The sequence below is a fragment of the Carassius auratus genome, chromosome 35 (assembly GCF_003368295.1).
Source record: "Carassius auratus strain Wakin chromosome 35, ASM336829v1, whole genome shotgun sequence".
NCBI classification, from domain to species: Eukaryota; Metazoa; Chordata; class Actinopteri; order Cypriniformes; family Cyprinidae; genus Carassius; species Carassius auratus.
The window spans coordinates 17,642,775-17,667,525 of NC_039277.1; the positions used below are offsets into that span (position 1 = coordinate 17,642,775).

Sequence of the window (24,751 nt, forward strand, 5' to 3'; positions counted from 1 at the left end):
TCAGTAAGGAGCCCAGGAGGGAGTCGGGATGTACAGTGGTGCTGGAGGGATGATCCTGCAGTCCCGGGATCATCAGAGATATATATATATATATATATATATATATATATATATATATATATATATATATATATATATATAATCTTATTTATATATCATATCATTTATACGTGTATTATTTAATCAGCATGAAGAACAACATATCACTACCATAATGTAAACACATCATATTTATTTATGTTAATTTATTTAATTTTATTTTTATTTTTATTTATTTTTTGCATCAAAAATAATAATAACTGTACTGATAATAACTGATAATGATGGCTGGTACTATGGTCTATACCGTCCAAAGCTCCATGCTTTTACATGTTTAAAGTAAAATCAGGAACAAAAGCATTAAAACTGTTAGTAATGATAAAAATGGTTTCATAGTTTTTTAAAACTGGACAATAAAATAGTATACAAATGTTAAAAGCCGGGATACCATCTTCATCTAATACTGACGTAATCAAGTGTAACTGTTAACTAAAAATAAAACTGTTAAAATCTTTTTCTTTCATTGAAATAAAGCCGGAAAATAAAATATTACAGGAAACCTAACTGAAATAAAATATATGTAAATACGGTACTAAAATTACTTAAATTAAATCTGAAACGTATCTGTATCTATATAGAAACAAAAAATATATGAATGACAAAAGCATATAATAAAACTCAAATAAAAACTGAAAATATAATAAAAGCTTATTCAAAATATCAATAAACACTATAACAGTATATAAGTAATACTTAAATAACACTGAATTAGACTGATAATGTTAAAAAAGCTTTTAAAAGTAGCAAAAATAGAGAAACATTTAACTGTTAAATTGACCAAAAGACAGACCTATGTAAGATATAGTGAATAAACAGAGATACAGCAGGAGGAGAGCAGCTGATAGTCACTGTGAGTGTCAGAGGAAGTGAAGAGCAGTCACGTCAAGGGTTTGTGATGGCAGATGATGAAGTCGGGTTTGCCTGTCTTGAGCACCATTCTAGCGTTGAACTGGACCCAGATCCACACGCCGCTCTTACTCAAGAGCCTGAAGATGGAGAAACTTTCATCAGTGTAAACACAGAGACACGAACCTCAGAACATCAAAGTGTCCGGAACAACGGTGCACTAGTATGCGAGTGAAATCTTACTGCGTAAGTGTTTGTCATGTCAGCAGCGTGGATGAACTGATATCCAGATCCTCTCATGCTCAGCTCCTGCTCAGTGTAACCCAGAACCACCTTCCCCCTGGAAGACACAAGAACAAGCGGTTGACAGTGACACATACCCTCCAAAATGAAGTCAGTGCGGATCCTCACCTGGTGTCCGTGCCTAATGCCGTAAAATCCAGTTTGTGTTAGGTCTGGAAGAAGAGGGTCTTGGTCCTGATTTCTAGGAGAGCGGGGGCTGAACGGGGGTGGCGATGGCAAACTGGGTGAGCTCCGAGACACCCGACGATTCGCCCTCTGTGGTCCGGTCTTGTCTGTGAAGATATTTCAGCTGTCCCTGAAAATTGAGCGCCTGTGTGCAAAAAACACAGCTGTGTTGAACAATTTGAAATAAAAAAAAGTTCAGTTTTCATTTTTTTCTAATCTTTTTCTATGAATTTGTATCCTTCGGGTTTTTTTCTCCATTTAATTATGTTGTAATAGTGAAACTAAATTACAGTAATCAAAAAGCATGTCTAATTAGCTAAAAGCATGAAACTCATACAATTTTATAACAATTTATTAAAGGTTCTTTTTAGGGCCCAAAGAAATCCATCAAATATTTTTTTTTTTTACAATAATTGGGCCCTATGAAATGTTTTTCACATTTTTAGACTATAGCTCTTTTCATGGCAAAATCAATGCATTTCAAAAGAAACAAATAGTAGTAACATACATTAGTAACGAAAAACAACCAATTCACATCAGTATAAAAAACTTTAAGATTTTTCTTTTCAATATTTGATACAAAAAATTAAGATAATTTAAGAACATTTTTAAAAACGAATTGTTCTTGGTAAAACTATATATATTTTTTACATCCATTAGAGGACTTTCTGAGTGAAAACACTGTCTATTGGCATGTTCCAAATTCCATTACATTCCACTTTATACATTAAACTCCTTTTTTATTATATTACTGAATTACAATTCCTACGTGTAGTTCTGTGCATCTCACCAGGAAGCTGGAAGAGTTGTTCAGAAGGCTGCGGAGACGACAGCAGAAGCTCCTCTCCAGGAAGGACGCGTTCTTGGAGGAATCCTCTCACTGCCCGCTGGCCCTGCAATTAAACACGACATTTACATAAATCACTTTTACATCATCAACAGGTTCATTCTGCTGATGATTGCAAGTTCTGTTAATAGCTGCCACAAATCTCTACTTTGAATTCTTCTGAATGCATCTAAAATATATCACCAAAATTATTTTTAGATCATTTTAAAAATGCATAATACACTTGCCTTAATTCCCTGTTTAGGATTATATGTTAGGATGGAATATTTTAGGTTACTGTTGAAAAATTTGTGCACAGTAATATTTTTGAATGATTTTGACACACCAAAGCTGCATTTATTTGATTTACTTGGTCACTTAAAAAAAAAAAAACAGATTAAAATTTTAATATGTTGTAATAAGTTCTAAAATTAATAACTGGAAATTAATTAAAAAAATCTACCTGAACTAAAATTAAAACTGAAATAAAATAAATTTAAAATACCATTAAAATTGACATAAGCACATAACAAAATTGCTACACAAGAATTAAAAACTGTAAATATACAAATAAAATTTTTTTTTCCCTTTTAACCAAAGCTACAGTAGTATCCAAATTATGCTAAAATAATACTGTTATCATTGTTTGAAACAGCATTTTCAGAATTCTTTTATTAACTGAACATTCAAAAGAACATTAATTTGAAATAGAAATCTTCTGAAACATTATTAATGTCTATATTGTCATTTTTATCAATTTATTTCAACTTTGATTAGTAAAAGTATTTATATATATTTTTTATTTTCATCTTACTTACATTGTTTTATAAGTATGCATGTGACAAAGAGAATGTGCAATGTAATGTTTACGTCTAGTTTAACCCAGAACATTCTTTTAAACTGAAATACACCGTGTGTGATTACAATGAAGGTCATTCAGTACATACTGACACCATCCATCAATAGTGGACTCGGGTAACTGGCATCTGAACGTGACCCGGTCATCGATGTGGAGCAGATCAAACACGCTCTGATGAACCACGTCAGACTGTGAGAAGAACGTTTGCATTGTTAGTTGGGGCTCAGTTACATCTATACATTAAAACTATTCTTTTTAACAGCTTGGTCACCTGATGGAAACCCAGGAAGTCCTGAATGGTGTGAGAGGCATAGAAGATGGAGCCTTCTGTGGACACGACCAGTCCAAAACCATTCAGGGCCTGTGGAGAAAGTGGCAGAGACCTGTCACTAGACAGTGAGAGCAGGCCACGTATCATAGACAATTCATTCTGTCATTTGCCTTCCATATGTATTTTGAACATTCTTCCTTAATGTAGCTGAAATAAAGACAAAAAATAATAATGCATGATAAATTCAAGAACTTTTGATATGGTCCTAAAAAATAAAGATCCTAAAAATTGCTTTTTGCAGCCATAGAAGAACTGTTTTTGTTTCCTAAAATAATTCTTAAAATCTTAGTATGAAGACCATGTTACAAATGGAAAGGAACCACAGATGCCAATCAAAAAAAAAAAGTTTTTTTTACAAAAACTTGAAACGAAATTAAAATGAAAACAGAATTGAGTTTATAAATATGTAAATAAACACATTCCGGGGTTTGGACCTGAAACCTGATACATTACGCTCGAGTCAGTTTTTATTTTCTTCTCTTTTTTTGCCCATTGTTTCTTGTAGTTTTCATTAGAATACAATATATATAAATATATATATATATTATTGTATATAATATATAAATATATATATATATATATATATATATATATATATATATATATATATATATATTGGGGTTTTTATATATTGGGGTCTAAAATAGTGTTTCGGTCGGTAAAATACACATTTTTTTACATAACATTCGCATTCCAGTGGCTTAATATCACCTTATTTGGGTCTCTTCAACCCGCGGTGTTAAAGTATTCCAAATACAAACAACAAACTGGCGCAAAGGCTACCCAAAACTCGCCCCATCGAGTTTCGATTGGGGCTCCCCTGATTCTCATGAACTCAAATATATGCCCAGCTTTTGAGTGTCGCGATGCCATTGTATAACAGACCAGCATCACTCCAAACCAGAAAATACCAAAATGCAAATAAATGTATCCCGTATGTCACACACGAGTTCATCCAGAAACCAAAGAGTGCGCAATGAGCGTGACCCTGACTCAGAAGAGAGCTGTCAGGAATAAAGAACAGCTTCATATTTCCAGACTATGGGTGAGTGTCTGTAGGACAGTAGGAGGAGTGCTTGTGGAATAGCAAATAAAGAGAGTTCCCTGCATCACATAGAGATCAAGAAAACCTAGTGTTTGGAGCGCTCTAGTGGACATAATGGGACAGGTCGGGGATAAACTACATCAACTGTTGTACTGTTGCTCACACTCAGGGTCAAAGGTTTGAGCTAGAAAACTCACTCAGCACACCATAGCAGCCATATTGAATTCCGTATTATGGAAAAAAAAAAATATATATATATATATTATTTGAGTCAATGGCTACCGTCAACTATTTGGCTACAAACATTCTTCAAAATAACTTCTTTAATGGTCAGAACTCATACAGGTTTGGAGCAACTTCAGAGTGAACAAATAATGACAGATTTTCATTTTTGGGAGAAATATCCCTTTAATATGCAGCACAAAGCTTTATGAAATTTTATATAATTCAATATTTGGAATAATATACAATATGTATATAGCAGAATTAATCTGTTAGGAAAGGAAAAAATGATTGAGTCTAAAAACTATGAATTTAAGTAGCTTATCGCTGCCTAAACCATTATAAACCAATCTTGATATCATTCTGAGGTGTTAGACGTTGATAAGATCATCTATGAAAAAGAAATCTATGGTATGTAACAACACTGTATTTATCTGATGCTCCTCTGATGATTCACATCCTAAATTACTCCGTGTTCTGATCGCTTATATATACAATACACTCTTAGAAAAAATGGTTCATTGGGGTTCTATATAGAACCACAGGGTTCTTTACTCAACTCAAAAGAACCTTTTATGCTAAAAAGATTCTATAATGAACAAAGGTTTGCACAAAGGTTGTTTAGGCTATTATTCATATATTACATTATTCTGCAACATTTTGTAATTAAATTCTTGTTTGTAGTAACTGATTTTTGGAGAAAAAAAACTGAAATGGCACTCGTGTGATATTGATTACATAAAATGACATAAATATATACATTTTCTAACCCCCATATCTTGAATTTTGAGATCATTCACATGCATTCATAAATGCATTTGAATACACCGAATAATGCAGTGAAAGAATGCACTCAAAATGCAAATGCGCCACGTGCACTAGTATGACTTCATCATGTAACTTTACATTAGCCTAGATGCATGCACTTTTTAAGCATGATTTGTTTAGTTTTGAATACACTTGATACTGTTAAAATGAACATCATTAAAACAAAAAATACGAGTTCACATATCACACTTAAACACGCGTGGAAAACATAATTAGAACTAGCTACTAAATTAGTTAAAAATGCCTATCCATATACAGCTATGATTCGCGAACCCCAAACTGACTCAAATGATTTGCGATTCCGCTCCGAACTCACAAACTGACTCAAATAATTCGCGATCCCACTCCGAGCGCCCGAACAGACTCAAATGATTCGCGAACCCGCTCCGAACTCCCGAACTGATTAAAATAATTAATGCTCCGAACTCCCAAACTGACTCAAATGATTCACGCTCAAAAAAGCCAAACTGACTCAAATGATTCATGCTCCGAACTCCCAAACTGACTCAAATGATTTGCGAACTCGCTCAGAACTCCCGAACTGATTCAAATGATCCGCGATCCCGCTCCGAACTCCCGAACTGACTCAAATGATTCGCGAACTTGCTGCGAACTGATTCAAATAATGCGCAAACCTGATTTGAACTCCAGAACTGACCCAAATGATTTGCGATCCCGCTCCGACGTCAGGCACGCCATTCTAAACTAATGGAAAATCGACGCAATTGATTGCCTTACCTAACATTGAATCGACGTTGATTTTCAAGTCAGTTGAAACGACGTCAGAGAATCAATACTTTTTCAACCTAAAATCGATCTAATTGGTTTGCTTACCTAACGTTGAAACAACGTTGATTTCATTTGAGTAAAACTACTTTACTATTAACATTTTCTGCCTGTTTTAAAAATCTCCCATACTTACTACTAAATTAATTAGCCTGCATAAGTAAAACTTTATTAAACCACCTCAGATGTCAGTCTATTGTTCGTTATCTGGCTCGGCTCTGTGTTCATCTTCAGTTCTCTCTCCACAGCAGTTCAGTCAATGTACTGTTTGAGTACATGAAATACTCCGGGATATTGGTTTGTTTGAACTCAGAGGGAGTGTCAGCCACATTAAAAAAGAAACTTTCAATGTAAACCAGCGGCGAGGAGCGGCGAGGCACGACTTGGCCTTTGAGAGCGTCGAGCAGAGTTTAAATCAAGGCAACTTTATGGTAATGAGCTATGACGCGGTTGGGCAGCAATCAATCGGAACGTAAAAGTCATCCGCTTGAGAGGATTCCAGAGGACGCAGCTCCGATCACATTAGTTCCCAAGCAAAATAGAGGACAGGTTGATTATTGCTGTTTCGCGTTTGCAGTAATCTATGATGTGTCCCTGTTTGCGTACAGGGACATAAGAAAATAATTCAAAGTGATACGTGGACCAAGGTGTCTGAGATCGTTCATTTTAAGTAAAGGATCTTAATATTTCGTCCACAACAACATTTAATGAGATCAACTTTTAACGTTAACCTCCTTGTGGTTAGTCTGCATAAGATCAACAAGTCTGTTTGCTTTGCGGCAACTTTTAATACAAAATAAGAATTCGGTCTACATGACTACGTCAGAGCATCTGAGCGCTCACGAATCTTTCTGCAGCGTCGTGAACAGAACAGCAAGGGCGATTTTTCACGCTCTCGACGCTGCTGGTGTGAGCGCGCAGTTAGATGTTTAACAGTGAATGTTATTGATTTAGATCAAAGCTCTAATAATGTTGTTTCAGCAGAACTTGGCTCACATGAACAGTAATCACTACAACGGTAACACTAGAAATGCATAACACATTACCTTCAGAAATGATTCAGAAGATTCATTATTCAACGCATTATTACACAGAACATAATTTTAAATATAATTATATTCATAAAAGACTGTTAAAACATCCCAAAACAGCACCCAAACCTTGCAAAGACCTACCTCTTTAATTATTCAAATACAACAGCCTATGGCAAGTCTCCAGCAGCAGACCTTTCAATATGTTATTTTTGTGTTAGTAGTTTTATTAATTCAAATTACAATATGCAGTTTGTGTTTAAGTATATGTATATGTATATATAAATAATGCAATTCATTTAGTTAAGCATACAGTATTGTATTGTTTATACGCAATTCCTTTGCGCAGCTGAGCTGCGCGTTGCATGCGATCTCAGAATAAATTTTTGGCGGTTTTGGAAATGTTAAAAGACAATAAACAGAGACGTTGAGATCAAACGGTGAAGTATTTTATTTGAATAATTAAACAAAACAAGATTATTGTGGTCTATTTTAGTTATAGCCTAATATGAGTTTATGTTATGGTCTGTCTCAGATCATTAAAAAAAGTGTGCCCCCTATGAAAATTAAATGCCCCCCCATTTGGTTTGTTCTGGCGACGGCCCTGTATTGAGTGAAAACAAGCATTTCACCCCCCCTTTAAACTGTGTTCCGAAGATAAAAGGAGGTCTTACATGTTTGGAACAGCATAAGGGTGAGTTATTAATGACATAATTTTCATTTTTGGGTGAACTAACCCTTTAAGTTACCGTTGTTCACTGGGTGTGCCAATGCAACTTTCTAATGCAGTTGATCTATAACGTTTTATACCAAGTACCACCTCAGAAAATATTTGGCTCTCCAAGTACCACCACAATGACCAATATTAAAATTACAGTAGCGTAGTAGGCCTAATTATTCAGATAACGCTACTGCTCTACACAGTTAAAAACGATGCAGTTTTATCTCTAATAAGAATATTTATTGTTTTCAGCCACTTTAACATTGTAAATACACAGTTTGACCATTATCACTGCACTGTGCTTACAAGTAAAAAAAATAAAATAAAAAAATACCTTCACAGAACATAACAGTAGTAGTCAGCTATCCATGCAAGGAAGTCAGTGTGGTGTACTGTAGGTACAGCTGTCCAGGCCAACATCTGATGTGCTGATCTCTTCAACAGTCATCCCAGGAAACCTTCAATAAAAACAAAATCCATCATACATTACCAATATAACAGGGCTGTACAATCCTGTTCCTGGAGATCTACCTACCTGCAGAATTCAGATCTGACCCTGACCCTGATCCAACACACACGTCTGTAACTGTCAACTGCTTTCACTGACGTGCTGTGAAGTAGATTTGCTGACAAGTCCCTCCCTGAAAGTACATTGATAACACTGTATTTTCGTAGATGATCGTTTAATAAAGTCTCAACATTACTGTAACGGCATAAAAACTTCACAATCTCAGGAAGGAGGAGGCGGGAACCGGCAGACAATCAAACAAAGCTTCAATAATAAAATAAAGACAAAACATCGTGCCAGCCCCTCGCAGACGACTGTCACGCACAAACACAAAATAAAGTCCAGGCCTGGTCCTCTCTCGTCCTTTACTGTCATCGCTCCTCTTTTGTATCCCTCCGATCTCCTATGTGGGATGCAAGACCGTTGAGTGGAGCAGGTGTTCCTCATGCCGCGATGCCGCTCCAAACCCCCGAACTGACTCAAATGAGTCACGCTCCGAACTCCCGAACTGACCCAAATTATTCACGCTCCGAACTGCCGAACTGACTCATATGATTCATGCTCCGAACTCCCAAACTGACTCAAATGATTCGCGAACCCGCTTTGAACTCTCGAACTGACTCTGATTCGCGATCCCGCTCCGAACTCCCGAATTGACTCAAATGATTCGCGAACGCGCTCTGAACTCCCGAACTGACTCTGATTCGCGATCCCGCTCCGAACTCCCAAACTGACTCAAATGATTCGCGAACCCGCTTTGAACTCTCGAACTGACTCTGATTCGCGATCCCGCTCCGAACTCCCAAACTGACTCAAATGATTCGCGAACCCGCTTTGAACTCTCGAACTGACTCTGATTCGCGTTCCCGCTCCGAACTCCCGAACTGACTCAAATGATTCGCGAACGCGCTCCGAACTCTCGAACTGATTCAAATGATCTGCGATCCCGCTCTGCAAGTAACTAATTAAAAGCTATATTCACTGAATAAATATATAAAAAAAAAATGACGAAATTTGTTTGACTTATTTTCAGTGGGTCACAAAATAAGATGCAAGGCAGAACCTTAACTCTCAGATGGTCTTTGGGGTCTTTTTGACCCAAAATGACTTTTGCTCAAATTTAAAAAAATGTTCCCTTTGTGAAACCTGCTACGGCTCTCAACACTTTCTAGATCTACAAAAAAAAAAAAAAAAAAAAAAAAATAAATTAATTGGAATGATATCTGTTTTTATGTTAGCATGACAAAATTGGCACAAATAAAGTGGCACACTTCCACCAATGCAAAAAACATCCACAATGCTAAATTATATTGCTCACAACACACGTACACACACACACACACATATAGAGAAATACATTTTTGAGACTATAGAAACTGTTCTCTTATCATTTGTGAAATAAAATCATCCAAAATGCAGAACCAACACAAATATAAAGTGGTGACACTGACACCGACAATGTGTACACACACACACACACACACACACACACACACACACACACTTGTGAGGATATAAAACAACTGCTCTCTTACAATTATTTAAAAAAAATCATGCAAAATGCAGAACCACCAAAGAGGGAGAGAGAGTGAGTGAGAGAGAGATGACAGGATGAGACAAAACAATTTAGCACGCACACACACACAAACCTGCTCCAACCCCATCTACAGAAGTCATGCGGTTTACCATGCTTACTGCCTGCAATGCATTGTAATGTAACATTATTGAAAAACAGGAAAAAAATACTAAACTTTGACAAAAAAATTTTTTTTTGTAATAATTGTGATTTTATAATATTTAGATATGAATCCAACTGAATCCAACTTGTGAAAAGATATCTTTCAGGTAGTCAAATAGCAAATAGCACATAGTGGAGCTCTATAGCCATCTAGTGGTTAAAGTGATTTTTTTTATTATTTTAAAACTGCATTTTCCAAAAAATTGGTATAAATGTTACATTAAATCATTTAAAATGATCCATGTTATCCCCATGAATGAAAGTTAGAAATCTGGGTCTTTTATAAAGTGAATTTTACATCAAATGCTATTTTTTTGTAAAAAGCCTATTTAAATAAATATTTATTTATTTATAGAAATTTTTAAGATATAATAAATCCTCCAAAAACTGCACAGATGTTGAGTAAAAACATTAACAAACAGAGTAAAATTGCATTTGTAAAAAAAAAATAAATAAAAAAAAAAACTATTATCTTGTTACAAAATTAAATGTTATTGTCCGGGGTCAATTTTCCATTCAATTTTCTCTAATTTTTAATAATAATAATAATAATAATAGTAAACAAATAACTTATGTGTAGTGTGCTAAACTAAAGCCCCTTTCACAATGACCGGTAAACCCCCCCCCCCCCCCCCCCCCCCCAAAACAGTTAGTTCCTCAATATCCGTTCTGAAGCTGACGTCGTTTGCAAGCTTAAGTGAAACAAAACACGTCACATCATAATGTCATGTGTCTTATTGGATCTTTATGGTTTGTGTGTGAATGCACACAGATTCCGGAAAATCACTGGCAGTGTGAATAAACCAAAATCTACCGATCTGGGAACAATTGCCAGGACACATTACCCGTGTATTATCTAGAATCTCAGTGTGAAGGGCTAAACCAGGGTTGCCAGGTCCCAGAAATATTTCCAGCCCAATGACAACTCAAAACCCGCCCAAATAGAATGAAAACTAGCCCAATTTTTCAGTGTCCAATCAGATTAGACAACGGCTGGATTCCCACAAAGGGCCTTAAAATAAATGTATATAAGTTTAAGTTTAAAGTATTCGCCTTTTGTCTTACCCAAATTCTTTGCACACACTTTTTTTAAAATACAGAATACACTATTATATATATATATATATATATATATATATATAATACACTATTCTATCATCATTTGGAACACTTCGAATCCACTCCTTTAATCCTTTCTCTGTCTCCCATTCTTTGCGATACTTCTTTCCATACATACCTGACATTTTAGAATGCTGCTTGTTCATCCACAGACAACCGAACCAACGCTTCTGACTACAACGCTCTCATGATGTGAGTGACGTGATGATGATGCTTGATTTGTGATGTCAAAGCACATGTGGCGCGCACTCAAGTATTAATACTACTCGCAAGTATTAATTCCCGGGGGATCAACACCAACTAATAAAAGGTTCACTTTTATCTTTGTCCACAATTTTTTTTTTTTTTTTTTTTGCGGCCACAGTACATCATAAATGTAGCCCAAAAAACCGCAACCCGCAACTCCGTATTTTTTCCCGCAACTCCTTTTCTAAAATAGCCCAATTGTGCGGAAAACCGCTACCCTGGCAACCATGGGCTAAACTGAGCACTTGTATAGACCCTTTGCAAACACGTGACTACAACCACGTGACGACGCCATGACGGACGGCAGAATCACCGGAAGCACAAGCTAAATAGTAGTGGTCGAGCGGGAAGTTTCAATCTGTTTAAAATAAAGTAAAAAAACCCCGCGGACAATCAAACAAAACTTTAATAATAAAATATCGTGCCAGCCCCTCGCAAACAACTGTCACGCACAAACACAAAATAAAGTCTAGGCCTGGTCCTTTCTCATCCTGTCATTGCTCCTCTTTTGTATCCCTCCGATCTCCTCCGTGGGAAGCGAGACCGTTAAGTGGAGCAGGAGTTCCTCATGCCGCCTCCGTGATGCCCGAACTGATTCAAATGATTCGCGATCCCGCTCCGAGCGCCCGAACAGACTCAAATGATTCGCGAACTCCCGAACTGATTAAAATGATTCACGCTCCGAACTCCCGAACTGGCCCAAATGATTCACGCTCCAAACTGCCAAACTGACTCAAATGATTCGCGAACCCACTGACTCAAATGGACTCTCGAACTGACTCCGATTCGCGATCCCGCTCCGAACTCCCGAATTTACTCAAATGATTCGCGAACTCGCTCTGAACTCCTGAACTGATTCAAATGATTCGCGGTCCCGCTCTGAACTCCCGAACTGACTCAAATGATTCGCGAACGCGCTCCGAACTCTCGAACTGATTCAAATGATTCACGAACGCGCTCCGAACTCTCGAACTGATTCAAATGATCCGCTGACTAAAATGATTCGCGATCCCGCTCCGACGTCAGGCAAGCCATTCAAAACTAACGGAAAATCGACGAAATTGGTTGCCTTACCTACCGTTGAATAGACGTTGATTTCATTTGGGTAAAACTACTTTACCATTAACATTTTCTGCTTGTTTTTAAAATCTCACATACTTACTACTAAATAAATTAGCCTGTATAAGTAACACTTTATTAAACACATAATTCAGTCACAATTTCTTTATTATACAGTTTATACACACTTACAAATACATGTGTAGAGGACAAACCTAAGTCAAGATAAAAGCTGTTATACACAAATAAACACACAAATAGGTATAAAGTACATTATAGGCTAATAGAAATTGTGTCAAGTAACAAATTAAAAGCTATATTCACTGAATAAATATATAAAAAAAATGACCAAATGTGTTTGACTTATTTTCAGTGGGTCACAAAAGAAGATGCAAGGCAGAACCTTAAAAAAACTGACAGCCTCAGTCACAGTTCACTATCATTGACTACGTTTACATGCTGTTAAAATTCGGGTTATGGTCGGGTTAAAGTCACTATTTGGGTTTCTGAAACATTCGGGATAACCTGTTTACATGCGTGAGCAGAGAGAGTTACTCCTGTATACATGGAATGTGTAATCAGTCGCCAATATCCCGATGTAAACAGCGACGCACGGTTAGCGTCTGGACGTAATACACAATATGCGTCATTTCCAATTCTTCTTACTGTATTCAAAGACTCAAAAGACCAAGATTCCTTGCGAATAGAACATGCACAGAACACACATTTTGATGGGGATATGCCGAAACGCGTTTACAAGACCAAATATTCGGGTTTTTAAAAACCGGGATATGAGCAAATCCGGGTTTTTGCCGGTGTTTACATGGCCGTGCGCGACCGGGTTATTGCTAATATCCCGGTTTTGAACGGGTTATTGGCTGCATGTAAACGTAGTCATTGCTTTTCTAAGAATACTTATATATATATACACACATATAAAAAATAATGGTGACTGGGTTGTCACTCTTTGCTTTTGTGTTCCACAAAATAAAAGACATATGAGTGAGATGATGATTTATAAAGAAGACAGAGGTACATAGATCAATCAGTTTTCATTTGCAATCAAAACTTGAGTTGTTTGTAATATCAGGGATGTGACCTAATCAGGTCCGGTTTGATCATGTTACACAAACACGAGTTTCACAATTAGACAAAATTAATTTTTAATTTTTAGTGTATTTTTTATTTATATATATGTCCTATTATTCCATTATTAAGTTCTCTCAAGTTTGGGGGTATTTTCTTTTTATCATGTGCCTTAAAAATATTATCTTTTGTATATTTTCATATAAAATGGAAACATTTGATGTAAAACATGTATTTCTTTTCTTTTTATTACATATATAAAATGTAAACAAAAAATGCCTTGTGTTATTTAGCATGTGCTATTTAAATAATTCGCTTTTAAAAACTCTTTGGATCTACACAAAACATGCAAATGATTTTTGGATTCAAAATGTCAATTTTTACTTAAAGGGGACAAGTTTGCAGCCCCTGAATATTCAGTTGTTAATGTCCCCTTGATATATTTGCATACAGTACATTTACTGTACAATCGAGACACTTTGTACATTATTATAACAAAATTGAGCACTTGTGACATTGGAATTTGTATTTGTAGAGAATATTTCAATAAATCATCAAGAAAATGTTTTTGGAGTTGCAAGCTTGTATTTGTTTCTTTCTCTCTCACAAACACAACAAAGCCTTCTCAAAATCTTTACTACAGGAACTTAATACACAATCTTTATTGTTAACCATATTGATGAGAAATGTGATGTATATGAAAAATCCATAGGGTAATTCAATTCAGTTTTGTTCTATAATGTTGTAATCGTATTTTTCTACACACACACACACACACACACACACACACACACACACACACACACACACACACACACAAACTACACGTAGTCCTACACATGGACGCTCTTTTCAAACAGAAGCTTGTAACACACATGATATCTGCCACATCATATAATGACTACTACAAATTACAAATTATATATAATTTTATTTCAAATAAAGGGAAAATGAAAAGTGAGTTTAATCCAAGCATCTCTAATTTCGCGGTGTTGCCATTTAAACATGTTAATTACAAAAACAAAACGTTCTTTGTACTGTCTCTGGAAAAATCAACAGTGATTGATCAGCCTTTATTTATATACAGTATTGTAGACCTTATTACCTAGGCGAAACTAAATTTGCTGAAATATAGGCTACAGTAAGAGCGCCTGCATGGTTGTCCATCAGATGCCTGTCAAAGTTGAGTTCGTTACTATAGCAACAGTAAAACTGTCATGTCGTTATAACGAGAAAACAAACTTTCGATATGTCGAGATAACGAGAAAAATAAGTCGTTATAACGAGAAAACAAACTTTCGATATGTCGAGATAACGAGAAAAATAAGTCGTTATAACGAGAAAACAAACTTTCGATATGTCGAGATAACGAGAAAATTAAGTCGTTATAACGAGAAAACAAAAAGGAAAAAAAATTATAATGCATGGCCGCTTAGAACTTCCGTATAAATCCTATTCTACAAATTAAAAAATTCACAATCTGTACCACTATGTGGTAAATGGGGTATCAACATACACTGGTGCTGATGTCAAAGCTCTTAAAAGTCTGGATGATTACCAGTTCTTTGTAAGGTAACGTAACCTGTTTTTAGAGGACCTGGTCGTTCGCGGCCACCCACTTAAGTTACCGTTGTTCACTGGGTGTGCCAATGCAACTTTCTAATGCAGTTGATCTATAACGTTTTATACCAAGTACCACCTCAGAAAATATTTGGCTCTCCAAGTACCACCACAATGACCAATATTAAAATTACAGTAGCGTAGTAGGCTTAATTATTCAGATAACGTTACTTCTCTGCACAGTTAAAAAAAACCATGCAATTTTATTCCTAATAAGAATATTTATTGTTTTCAGCCACTTTAACATTGTAAATACACAGTTTGACCATTATCACTGCACTGTGCTTACAAGTAAAAAAATTAAAAATAAATGTATTACATGAACGAACACGAACTCGTTTGGCTTGCCGTCCGTCCTACAGCAAAGCTCTTCTGCCGTCCGTCATGGCGTTCACAATTCACGCAAGTAGAGGGTGACATCACGTGCAAAGGGTCTATACAGTTGTTCTCTTATTTGTAGAATAGGGTTTGTGCACCTCAGAATATGAAATGGTGTAACTGTTGTGTTGTGTTTGCTGGAGAGTATTAGTAAAAAAAAACACATAATGTTAGTACTAAAAAAATGTATCTGTGACTTTCAATTTACAAATATGCATGTGTGACTATTCATTACAACATTTCCACCGTCACAGGTGCTCAGGTTTGCTATAATAATACCTTCACAGAACATAACAGTAGTAGTCAGCTATCCATGCAAGGAAGTCAGTGTGGTGTACTGTAGGTACAGCTGTTTTTTACATTGATAACACTGTATTTTCTGTATTTTCGTAGATGATCGTTTAATAAAGTCACAATATCACTGTAATGGCATAAAAACTCACAATCTCAGGAAGGAGGAGGCGGGAACCGGCGGACAATCAAACAAAGATTTAATAATAAAATAAAGACAAAACATCGTGCCAGCCCCTCGCAGACGACTGTCAAGCACAAACACAAAATAAAGTCCAGGCCTGGTCCTCTCTCGTCCTTTACTGTCATCGCTCCTCTTTTGTATCCCTCTAAACTCCTCCGTGGGATGCGAGACCGTTGAGTGGAGCAGATGTTGTCTAGGGTTCGGTATCATATGAATTTTATTGATTCCGATTCTTAACGATTCCTAGTTTAGATTCCAATAAGATAAAAAAATCCAATATAAAAAAAAAATGAAGTCAAACATTTAGATTAGTTAAACAGTTTTAACATAATTTTGAGACTTTGTCCATGTTTAGCATGGGAATCCAACTCTTTAACAGTGTAAAAAACTCAGTATGCATGAAATAGCATTTCACCCCCCAACCCCTTTAAATATATTCAGTCAAGGTCAGTGAATGGTTTTCTTTTGTTCTTTGATTAACATTAATGACAGGCAACGCGATTATTAGGCTGTTGTCTCTTTAAGCAAAAGCACTGTACATGTGTGTTTTCTTTCTCATCTGTTTATGTTCTTGAAGACAAAAACGACTGTGTTTATGATGATATACTGATGTAGTTTTCTGTATGTTGGTCGACAAATATGAAAGAAGTCAGTTTCGACTCTGAACAACCTTTTTTACAGTGGAAATACTCTGAACAGTCCAAGAACGGACACAAACCGGGAACCAGCAGCACAACCGCTTCTCCGCTGCACACAAACAGGGCGAAAATTCTTTCCGTTCCTGCATTAAATCATTTTTAAACAAATTGGAATTCGAACGCTGGAATCGTTAAGCAGAATCGAAATGCACGCGTCTTATCGAATACCCGGTTCTTGGAAATTTCAAAACCCATCCCTACTAATTTCCCAATCACTCCACCGGCCTCGCTCCGTTCCCAAGGCTTTTGGCCCCACCCCACTCATCACAATTATTTTTTTAATGATCTCAGTAATAACATTGTTAAATAAAATTAGCATTGCTAACAGGCGAGTGCTTATGTTCATTTGCAGTCATTTACATTTGTATCATAAAAACATAGGAGTACAAGCAGAAAATGTAGGTGCACACCTTAAATCAGCCTGCAATATTACCTTTTAGGGCAATGATTACAATATAAGGATTATTTAGCAGCTTTGCATGTTCATCTATAGTTTCCATCATCTGAAATCTTTGTGACGTCTGGCATCTTCTGAAGTCTCCATACACGAGGCTGGAGAAACAGGAAAACAAAAGGAGAAAGATTAGCATAGCTGTTCATATTTCACACAAAATATTATTTATTTCATCACATTTAAAACAAGTGAAACATTATGAGATGTTTTCTTTGTGGATACATGTTTAAATGTAATTGAACATTCACAGTGAGCTTGATTGACAGGTGATCTGACCTATCATAATGCCAATACTGCAGAGGGGTTACCAGGATGTTATGTTTGGGGGGGCATTTGGCTTGTTTGGGGGGGCAACATAGACAATTGAAAATATTGGCACAAAATTAAGCTATATTACACACAATCTTTTTTAATGCATATCTTTTTCTAATCCAGGAACCCAGAGATAGGCACAGGGCCCCTATTAGACTATAGGGCTGTCACATAAAAGTTAAAACCAGGTCAACAGATATGACAGATTCATATATATAACAGATCACGGTGTTTGCCTGATAATGACTGACAGGTGTTTGCTTGTGAGAAGACGTGTTACACAAGTAGGTTACCGAGAAGGACAAGAGAGTTCTTTAAATGAATCTTCACGTTTGTATAGACAGGAGGTTAATTAATTTGTTTCTTCTTTTAAGCTTGTCCAGAAGTAGATGCTACTTTTAGGGCTGAAATGCTTCGTGAATTACTCTTAGTAAAACACATTAGCAGTCATTATTTGCAGGAGTTTCTCTTAAATTCGCCAGTTAGGAGCTACTTGTAGCCTCTTATAAGTTTCTTTGTGAATGCAGGTAAAACATTTTTTTTATATGCTCATTTGAACAGTATGAGAACATTATTTGAATGTTATTCTGTGGTTGTAAGTGGCTTTGGATAAAAGTGTCTGCTAAATGAATAAATGTAAACACGTAGGCCTAGAAATATATTAGGCTACAGGGTGTCAAGAGATTTAGAGAGTTGAAATAAAAGCTATTTTTGTAAACCTATAACAATTTCAAGAATGATATGATTAGCAGAGGCAACATAACTTTTTTTAAATATAGTTTTATTTTTTTATTTATTATTAGTGGTGCTTGCCATAGGCAAATATTATTATTATTTTATGGGGGGTTGGAGTCTGTATGGGTTTGGTCTCCCTCAGGGGTGGGTGATGTAATAAAAATCGAACAAATTTTTTTTTTTTAAGAAATACCATGATTTTATCATGATATTTGTCATGTTGGTTTTTCTATTTTGCAAGCTGTTTGAGCATCACAGCCAAACTAATTTCCCTATTTAAAGCCTTTTAAGGCAACAAAATATGAAAGAGTGTGGCCGATATTTAGGCCAAAGTGCATGGATTAAAATCTTTGTCATTATTTTATCTTTGTTATTAAAAAATGAGAACAAAAAATAAACATTACAAATACAGATATTATACAAATAAAGTGCTTAATTTTCAGGTACAAGGGGTGTATTTAGCAGGAGCATTAAAAAAATGTAATGAACAAATATACAAATAAAAACTATATACACTGATTCCTATTAAAGCAACTGAATTAAAGTTTTTCAGTCAAGAGTATAGAGTATTGATTTTTCTCTGTGTGTTTGTTGTTTCATTAACATATAAGTCACCCAAAAATGTAAATAGTGAAGAAAAAAAATCTGAATGAGTTTCCTTCTTCTACTAAACATAAACTCTATTTTGAAGAAGGTGGAAAATCAAACAGTTGCTGGTTCACAGTGACATCCAGAGTAATTCCCCCCCTACTATAAAAGTCAATGTGGACCAGCAACTGTTTGGTTATCCTAATTTTTCAAAATATCTTATTTTGCTTTCAGCACAAGAAAGAAGTTAATATAGGTTTTGGACAACATGTGAGTGTATAAACAATGACAGAAATAAAATTTTAGGGTGATTTATCCCTTTAATTCACACGGCAGCATGTAGCCTTCTGGCCCTTTAAGACCTGCGCGCCTCTAATATTCAGACCTGTTTCTTTCAGTTGTTTACTTTCATTTTAAACATATGAGTCTATACATAAACCTTGTGTGTTTTGACAGTATTAGCACAAAACATAACTTAGTAATCAGGCACAGTTCGAAGGGCTTTTTCGTTTTCGGGCCGCGCGTTGTGCTCAGAAAAAAACACGTCAGAAAAGGACACGAATTAAACGTTTAAATAAATAGTAAGGATTTAAACAGATGCAAAAAAATGTGAATGAGTTAACTGTGATGTTAATGTATGTTGCAGTATATTAATCCCGCTGGGCCAGAACTGCAGCTGATAGAATGTGCGCAGCACACAATGCAACGATATTTCTTCGAAAGCAGATTGTGGAGACATTTTTATCACCCACAACCAAAACTATTAACATCCTACCCTCGGCAGAAATCGAGGACAAAATCAGGCTGTTCAGCTGTCAATGCACTTCGATCCCATACGCTGTTTTGGGTTGGCAAATCTAATTTTTTGCCACACTTCTGGACACGCCACATTTCTATTAGCATTCTGTTCTCACATGATGCACTTTTTCTGAGCGCGTACCCCCGAAGCGCGCGCAATGTCAAACAGCGCCAAACTGGATTTTTGTTGGATCAGACCCATCTGCAAGCTATGAAAAAAATATGCACAAAACAATCCACTGTAAAGTTTTAATTTATCATCAGAGCGACAGATCATTTCTCAGGGGAGGCAGGGCTTATCCTAGGGGAGGCATTGCCTCCCCCAGCCTCCCCCTAGACACGCCCCTGCAATACTGCCATCTTGCCTGACAAACAAATTACTGACACAGGAAAGTAATACGTACACTACGTATGCTGTCCGCGATCAACCATGATGAGAGGGAACCCGGCATGTTTGATGGGGAAACTGTTCAAAAGCTATTGCCCAGCTGTTCAGTTCAGACACAGAAGATGAGGACTTTCATGGATCTGTGGGAGAAGATTGATAAAAAATAATGTGAGTGTATTGTTAAATAGTAGAATAAAGTTAAACTAAACTCACCGTTTTGAGACTGCACCTTATAATACGGTGCGCCTTATGGTGCAGAAAATACGGTAAACAGGAGAGTAGATTTACTTTGGTGGTCTTAAACTTGAAAAATTTTGTATAAGGACGTGAGACATCTTTTATTTTGCTTCAATTAAATATGAATCAATCAGTTCATGTGCGCTGCTTGAACTGAGGCACTACAGCGATCTGTAGCACATTAAAACAGCACAAACCACTATTTATTGTTTGAATAAAAATTAAAAATAAAAACAAAAAAATAGGGGCCAAATTTGAAAGCTGAAAACTTGTTTCATACCAGAAGTGACCTTCTCTGTATTCTTCTGTCAGTGTGCTGTCAGTTTCCTCTTTGGTCCACGATCTATTTTTCGCTGTGTGAGAACAAGGTGTGTACTGTGAGAGCAGCATGGCTTGTCAGACATAGCAACAGTATTTAAGGAGGGTGGGTTTTTTGCGAAGGGTCAGTTGATTGCTATGATCAAAGCTGATTTTTCATCATCATCACTTCAGTCTTTAGAATCATATGATCCTCCAGAAATCATTATAATATGCTACTTTTTGCCAAAGAAACACTTCTGATAAATATGAATGTTAAAAAAACAGCTCAGTTTTACATTTTTGTGTAAACCGTTTATAACAGCATAGAGTTTATTTATTTATTTTAAAGCTTGATTGTTATATAGACCCCAAACTTCTAAATGGTAACGTACACTACAAAAAAAATATTATTTTTATTCAGCAAGGACACATTAAATTAATCAAAAGTTAGTGTCAAGAAGAAATTTATATTTATCAAAGAATTCTCTCTCTCTTTCTCTCTCTCTCTCTATATAAATTCATATATTGAGCAGCATAACTGTGCTCAACATTGTTAATAATCAGAAATGTTTCTGAGCAGTAAATCATCATATTAGAATGATTTCTGAAGATCATGTGACACTGAAGACTGGAGGAATGATGCTAAATACAGCTGCACATCACAGAAATAAATTACATTTCACCGAAAACTGCTATTTTAAATTGTAATATTATTTCAGAAATTGGTAAGGATAGCATTAGTGTATGTTTGGGGTAAACCTGCTAGTTGGAAAGGAGGCTGGCTCAGACTCTGGGATTCAGAAGGCCGTCAAGCACTAGAATCTAGAAATATAACAAGCAATCTCACACAGAGCCAACAATATTCACTATACAACGACAGTTTTATCACAAGGAACCAAGCTACTAGAAATGTTGAAAGGAGAAATAATATGTATTTTATAAATATCCTGTACAGTTTTTATCAATATTTGTTTATCATTAGACGAGATCAAAATGCGTTTCTTTGAACTGTGACGCTGATGTAATGACGTCACTGATTAACGTTAGTGTATATTTAGGTTAAATAAAAAATCCTATCTTCAATCATCCATTGAAAAATGACCAGCAAATCTTTTACAGAACTGTCAATGCCTCTCATCTACACATAAATGTGTTATTAAAATCCCAAACTCTTCATAAAAGCTCAGTCTATGGAGTTAGCATACGTTACCTCCTCTGATAACGGTTAAGATGTTCACGGACTTGTTCGAAAACACTAAACCATTTCTATGAAGTAAATTCAACAGATGCGGGTCAAATACACACACGATGTCAGGAACAGTATTTTCACTTATTTGTGCAATTTTAATTTACTTAACTTACCGAAAGCAGTGAAAACAGCAGCAAGAAACAGAGCGTTGGCAGCTCCCTCCGCTAGTGTTTGAATCTGAATGAATGCTACTCAGTGTTCAGTGCACGCTCATTAGAAAAACGCAGAATTTATAGAAATACTCAACCCCCGATTAACTGTTAGCCCCTTACAAAATCTGCTTGTGTGTGTGTATACTATGAGACCTAATAGTTGACTTGACCCTCTAACACTTGCACTCTCTATTTGTTTTCTCATCGCTTATTTCCATAAAAAAAGAGAAAGAAAAAAAAATTCCACTTCAGACTTTAAGTAACTTAGCCTATAATATTCAGTGGCAGACGGACAACCCACGAGGCTATATAAAATAAAGAATAAATTACATTTAGTTACTCTTTTTCTTTCTGTGAGAGTGCACGCGCAGATCTCCGATGAGCCGACGTTATGATTTCGATTTCGATCAGATGCGTAGGGTTGAATCGATGCTTTATTTTCCACTAAATAACGTTCTGATGTTCCAACCAAATAGTGAACGTTGATTCGACATTGAAATTTGATCGACGACCGATACTGACCTTTACAACCGAAAATCGACGTCTGCTTGCTATCTGGGGAACTGATTCAAATGATTCGCGATCCCGCTCCGAACTCCCGAACTGACTCAAATGATTCGCGAACTCGCTTTGAACTCCCGAACTGAATCAAATGATTCGTAAGCCCGCTCTGAACTCCCAATACTAACTCAAACGAATCACGCTCTGAACTCCCGAACTGATTAAAATGATTCACGCTCTGAAATCCCGAACTGACTCAAATTATTCATGCTCCGAACTGCCAAACTGACTCAAATGATTCATGCTCCGAACTCCCAAACTGACTCAAATGATTCGTGAATCCGCTTTGAACTCGAGATCTGACTCAAATGATTCGGGATCCCACTCCGAACTCCCGAACTGACTCAAATGATTCGCGAACTCGCTCCGAACTCCTGAACTGATTCAAATGTTTCACTATCCCCAAATGATTCTGGAAAAATGAGCGCGTGTCGCTTCCATTATGAGCGCGCATACCTTGCGCCTACATTTTAAATAACTAACTTGAGCGTGCAATAGCCTTGTTTGCTGGTCTTTAATTTCATTCTTTGTCATTTATGTGAAATTATGTACCACAACATTTTTTCTTTATGGATTAAAATTGTTTATCTGTTGAACACCAAACATAAACAAAAAGAAGTAGCCTAATAAACTCATTATTTTCATTAATTTTACAAAGTAAACAATTTGTTTGCATTTGCGCGAGCATATTCAGGAAGCCTGTCTCGCGAGTGCAGTAAGTGTATGTACACTGAGTTCGGAGTGGATTGCGAATCATTTCAACCTTTTAGGGGTTCCAAATACCACCTGATAGAACCTTTTAAGGTTCTATATAGAACCTTTTCTTCTAAGAGTGTAGCTTTACTGTAGTTTATCCTTTGTTTGGTCATTTTTATACACTTCTAAAAATGTAATGTGGAAAAAGAAATTACTCATTGCTGATTTGTTATGACCGAACCTATGGCATTTGATAAGTATTTAAGTGAAAATGCTCAGTTTTCCAAATATTTAATATAATATAATAATCATAATAACCAAGAGCAAGTTTATCTAAAAAATATGAATGGCTATAAATTACTTTCAGTGATGTATCATATCATTATTTAGCATAGTATTAACATTTTTCACTTTTTTTTTTTGATGTCACAACCGCCTTTGTTTATTTTAAGTGTTTGCAATAACTACAATGCATTTTTGTAAGTTTTCAGTAAAGTACTTTACCACACTGAATGTCTATCCCTGAGAGATGTAAAGTACACAGAAATACATGTGCTTATTTTATTTGTATTATCATTTTACTGTATACCAGTGGAATGATCAAATTGGAGCATAGAAAAAAACAGTCAGAAAACTGAACACTTCATTAATAGCATTCATAAACTCTGCACTGAAACCTTGTCCAAAAATTATATTATACTTTGATTTAATCCAAAGATTTTATTATACACTGAAAAAATATTGTTGTGGAAAGAATTGTAATTTTGAAAGTGCTAGTAAATTTCACCAATAATTGCAAAGAAATGGCAAGTAACACACTGAATTAAACATAAAGTTTGGAGAAAGACTGAAATGGTATTTTTTTTGGGGGGGGGGGGGGGTCAACCTTTGAAGACCCAGGGACTGATTAATAAATGTCATGGAAATGAAAATAAATTGTATATATTCTATAATATTATTTGTATAATTGCCTATTTCTATGTGTTGATAATCTCCAGGAACCCCAGATTGAAAACGCTGATTCTAGATGATAAGGCAATAGTTTGAGGGCATAGAAGCGGGACACAGTCACGTACAGTAGTGATGACTCTGGCTCTGTCCTGCCGGAGCTCGACTAGCCGGTTTCACTGAGTAACACAGAACAGCAACACCCAAGTTTCTGTAATAACTTCATTCAGATGAGCCCTTCACAATGGAATTTATCTACTTTATCACAACATTTTTTGTATTGCTGTCATTTCAGAAGTGAACAAACTTGACCTGAGATAAGAAATGTTCCATCAACAACTGTG

General features: G+C 36.0%; 3 long non-coding RNA genes and 1 pseudogene across 3 annotated transcripts; all 4 read right to left on the reverse strand.

The window, feature by feature from the left end:
• Positions 1-1,097: 1,097 nt before the first annotated feature.
• LOC113053941 (aryl hydrocarbon receptor-like) lies at positions 1,098-3,308 on the reverse strand (annotated as a pseudogene).
• Positions 3,309-3,375: 67 nt separating this feature from the next.
• LOC113054866 (uncharacterized) lies at positions 3,376-9,118 on the reverse strand. Its single transcript, XR_003277450.1, has 3 exons — positions 8,598-9,118; positions 8,397-8,520; positions 3,376-3,459 (listed from the first exon to the last, which is right to left on the reverse strand). It is a non-coding gene; the product is annotated as an uncharacterized LOC113054866 (long non-coding RNA).
• An 8,206-nt stretch (positions 9,119-17,324) lies between these two features.
• On the reverse strand, positions 17,325-20,988 carry LOC113054867 (uncharacterized). The gene is made up of 3 exons (XR_003277451.1): positions 20,782-20,988; positions 20,281-20,404; positions 17,325-17,541 (listed from the first exon to the last, which is right to left on the reverse strand). It is a non-coding gene; the product is annotated as an uncharacterized LOC113054867 (long non-coding RNA).
• A 527-nt stretch (positions 20,989-21,515) lies between these two features.
• On the reverse strand, positions 21,516-22,215 carry LOC113054868 (uncharacterized). Its single transcript, XR_003277452.1, has 3 exons — positions 22,164-22,215; positions 22,012-22,067; positions 21,516-21,623 (listed from the first exon to the last, which is right to left on the reverse strand). It is a non-coding gene; the product is annotated as an uncharacterized LOC113054868 (long non-coding RNA).
• Between the last annotated feature and the right edge of the window lie 2,536 nt (positions 22,216-24,751).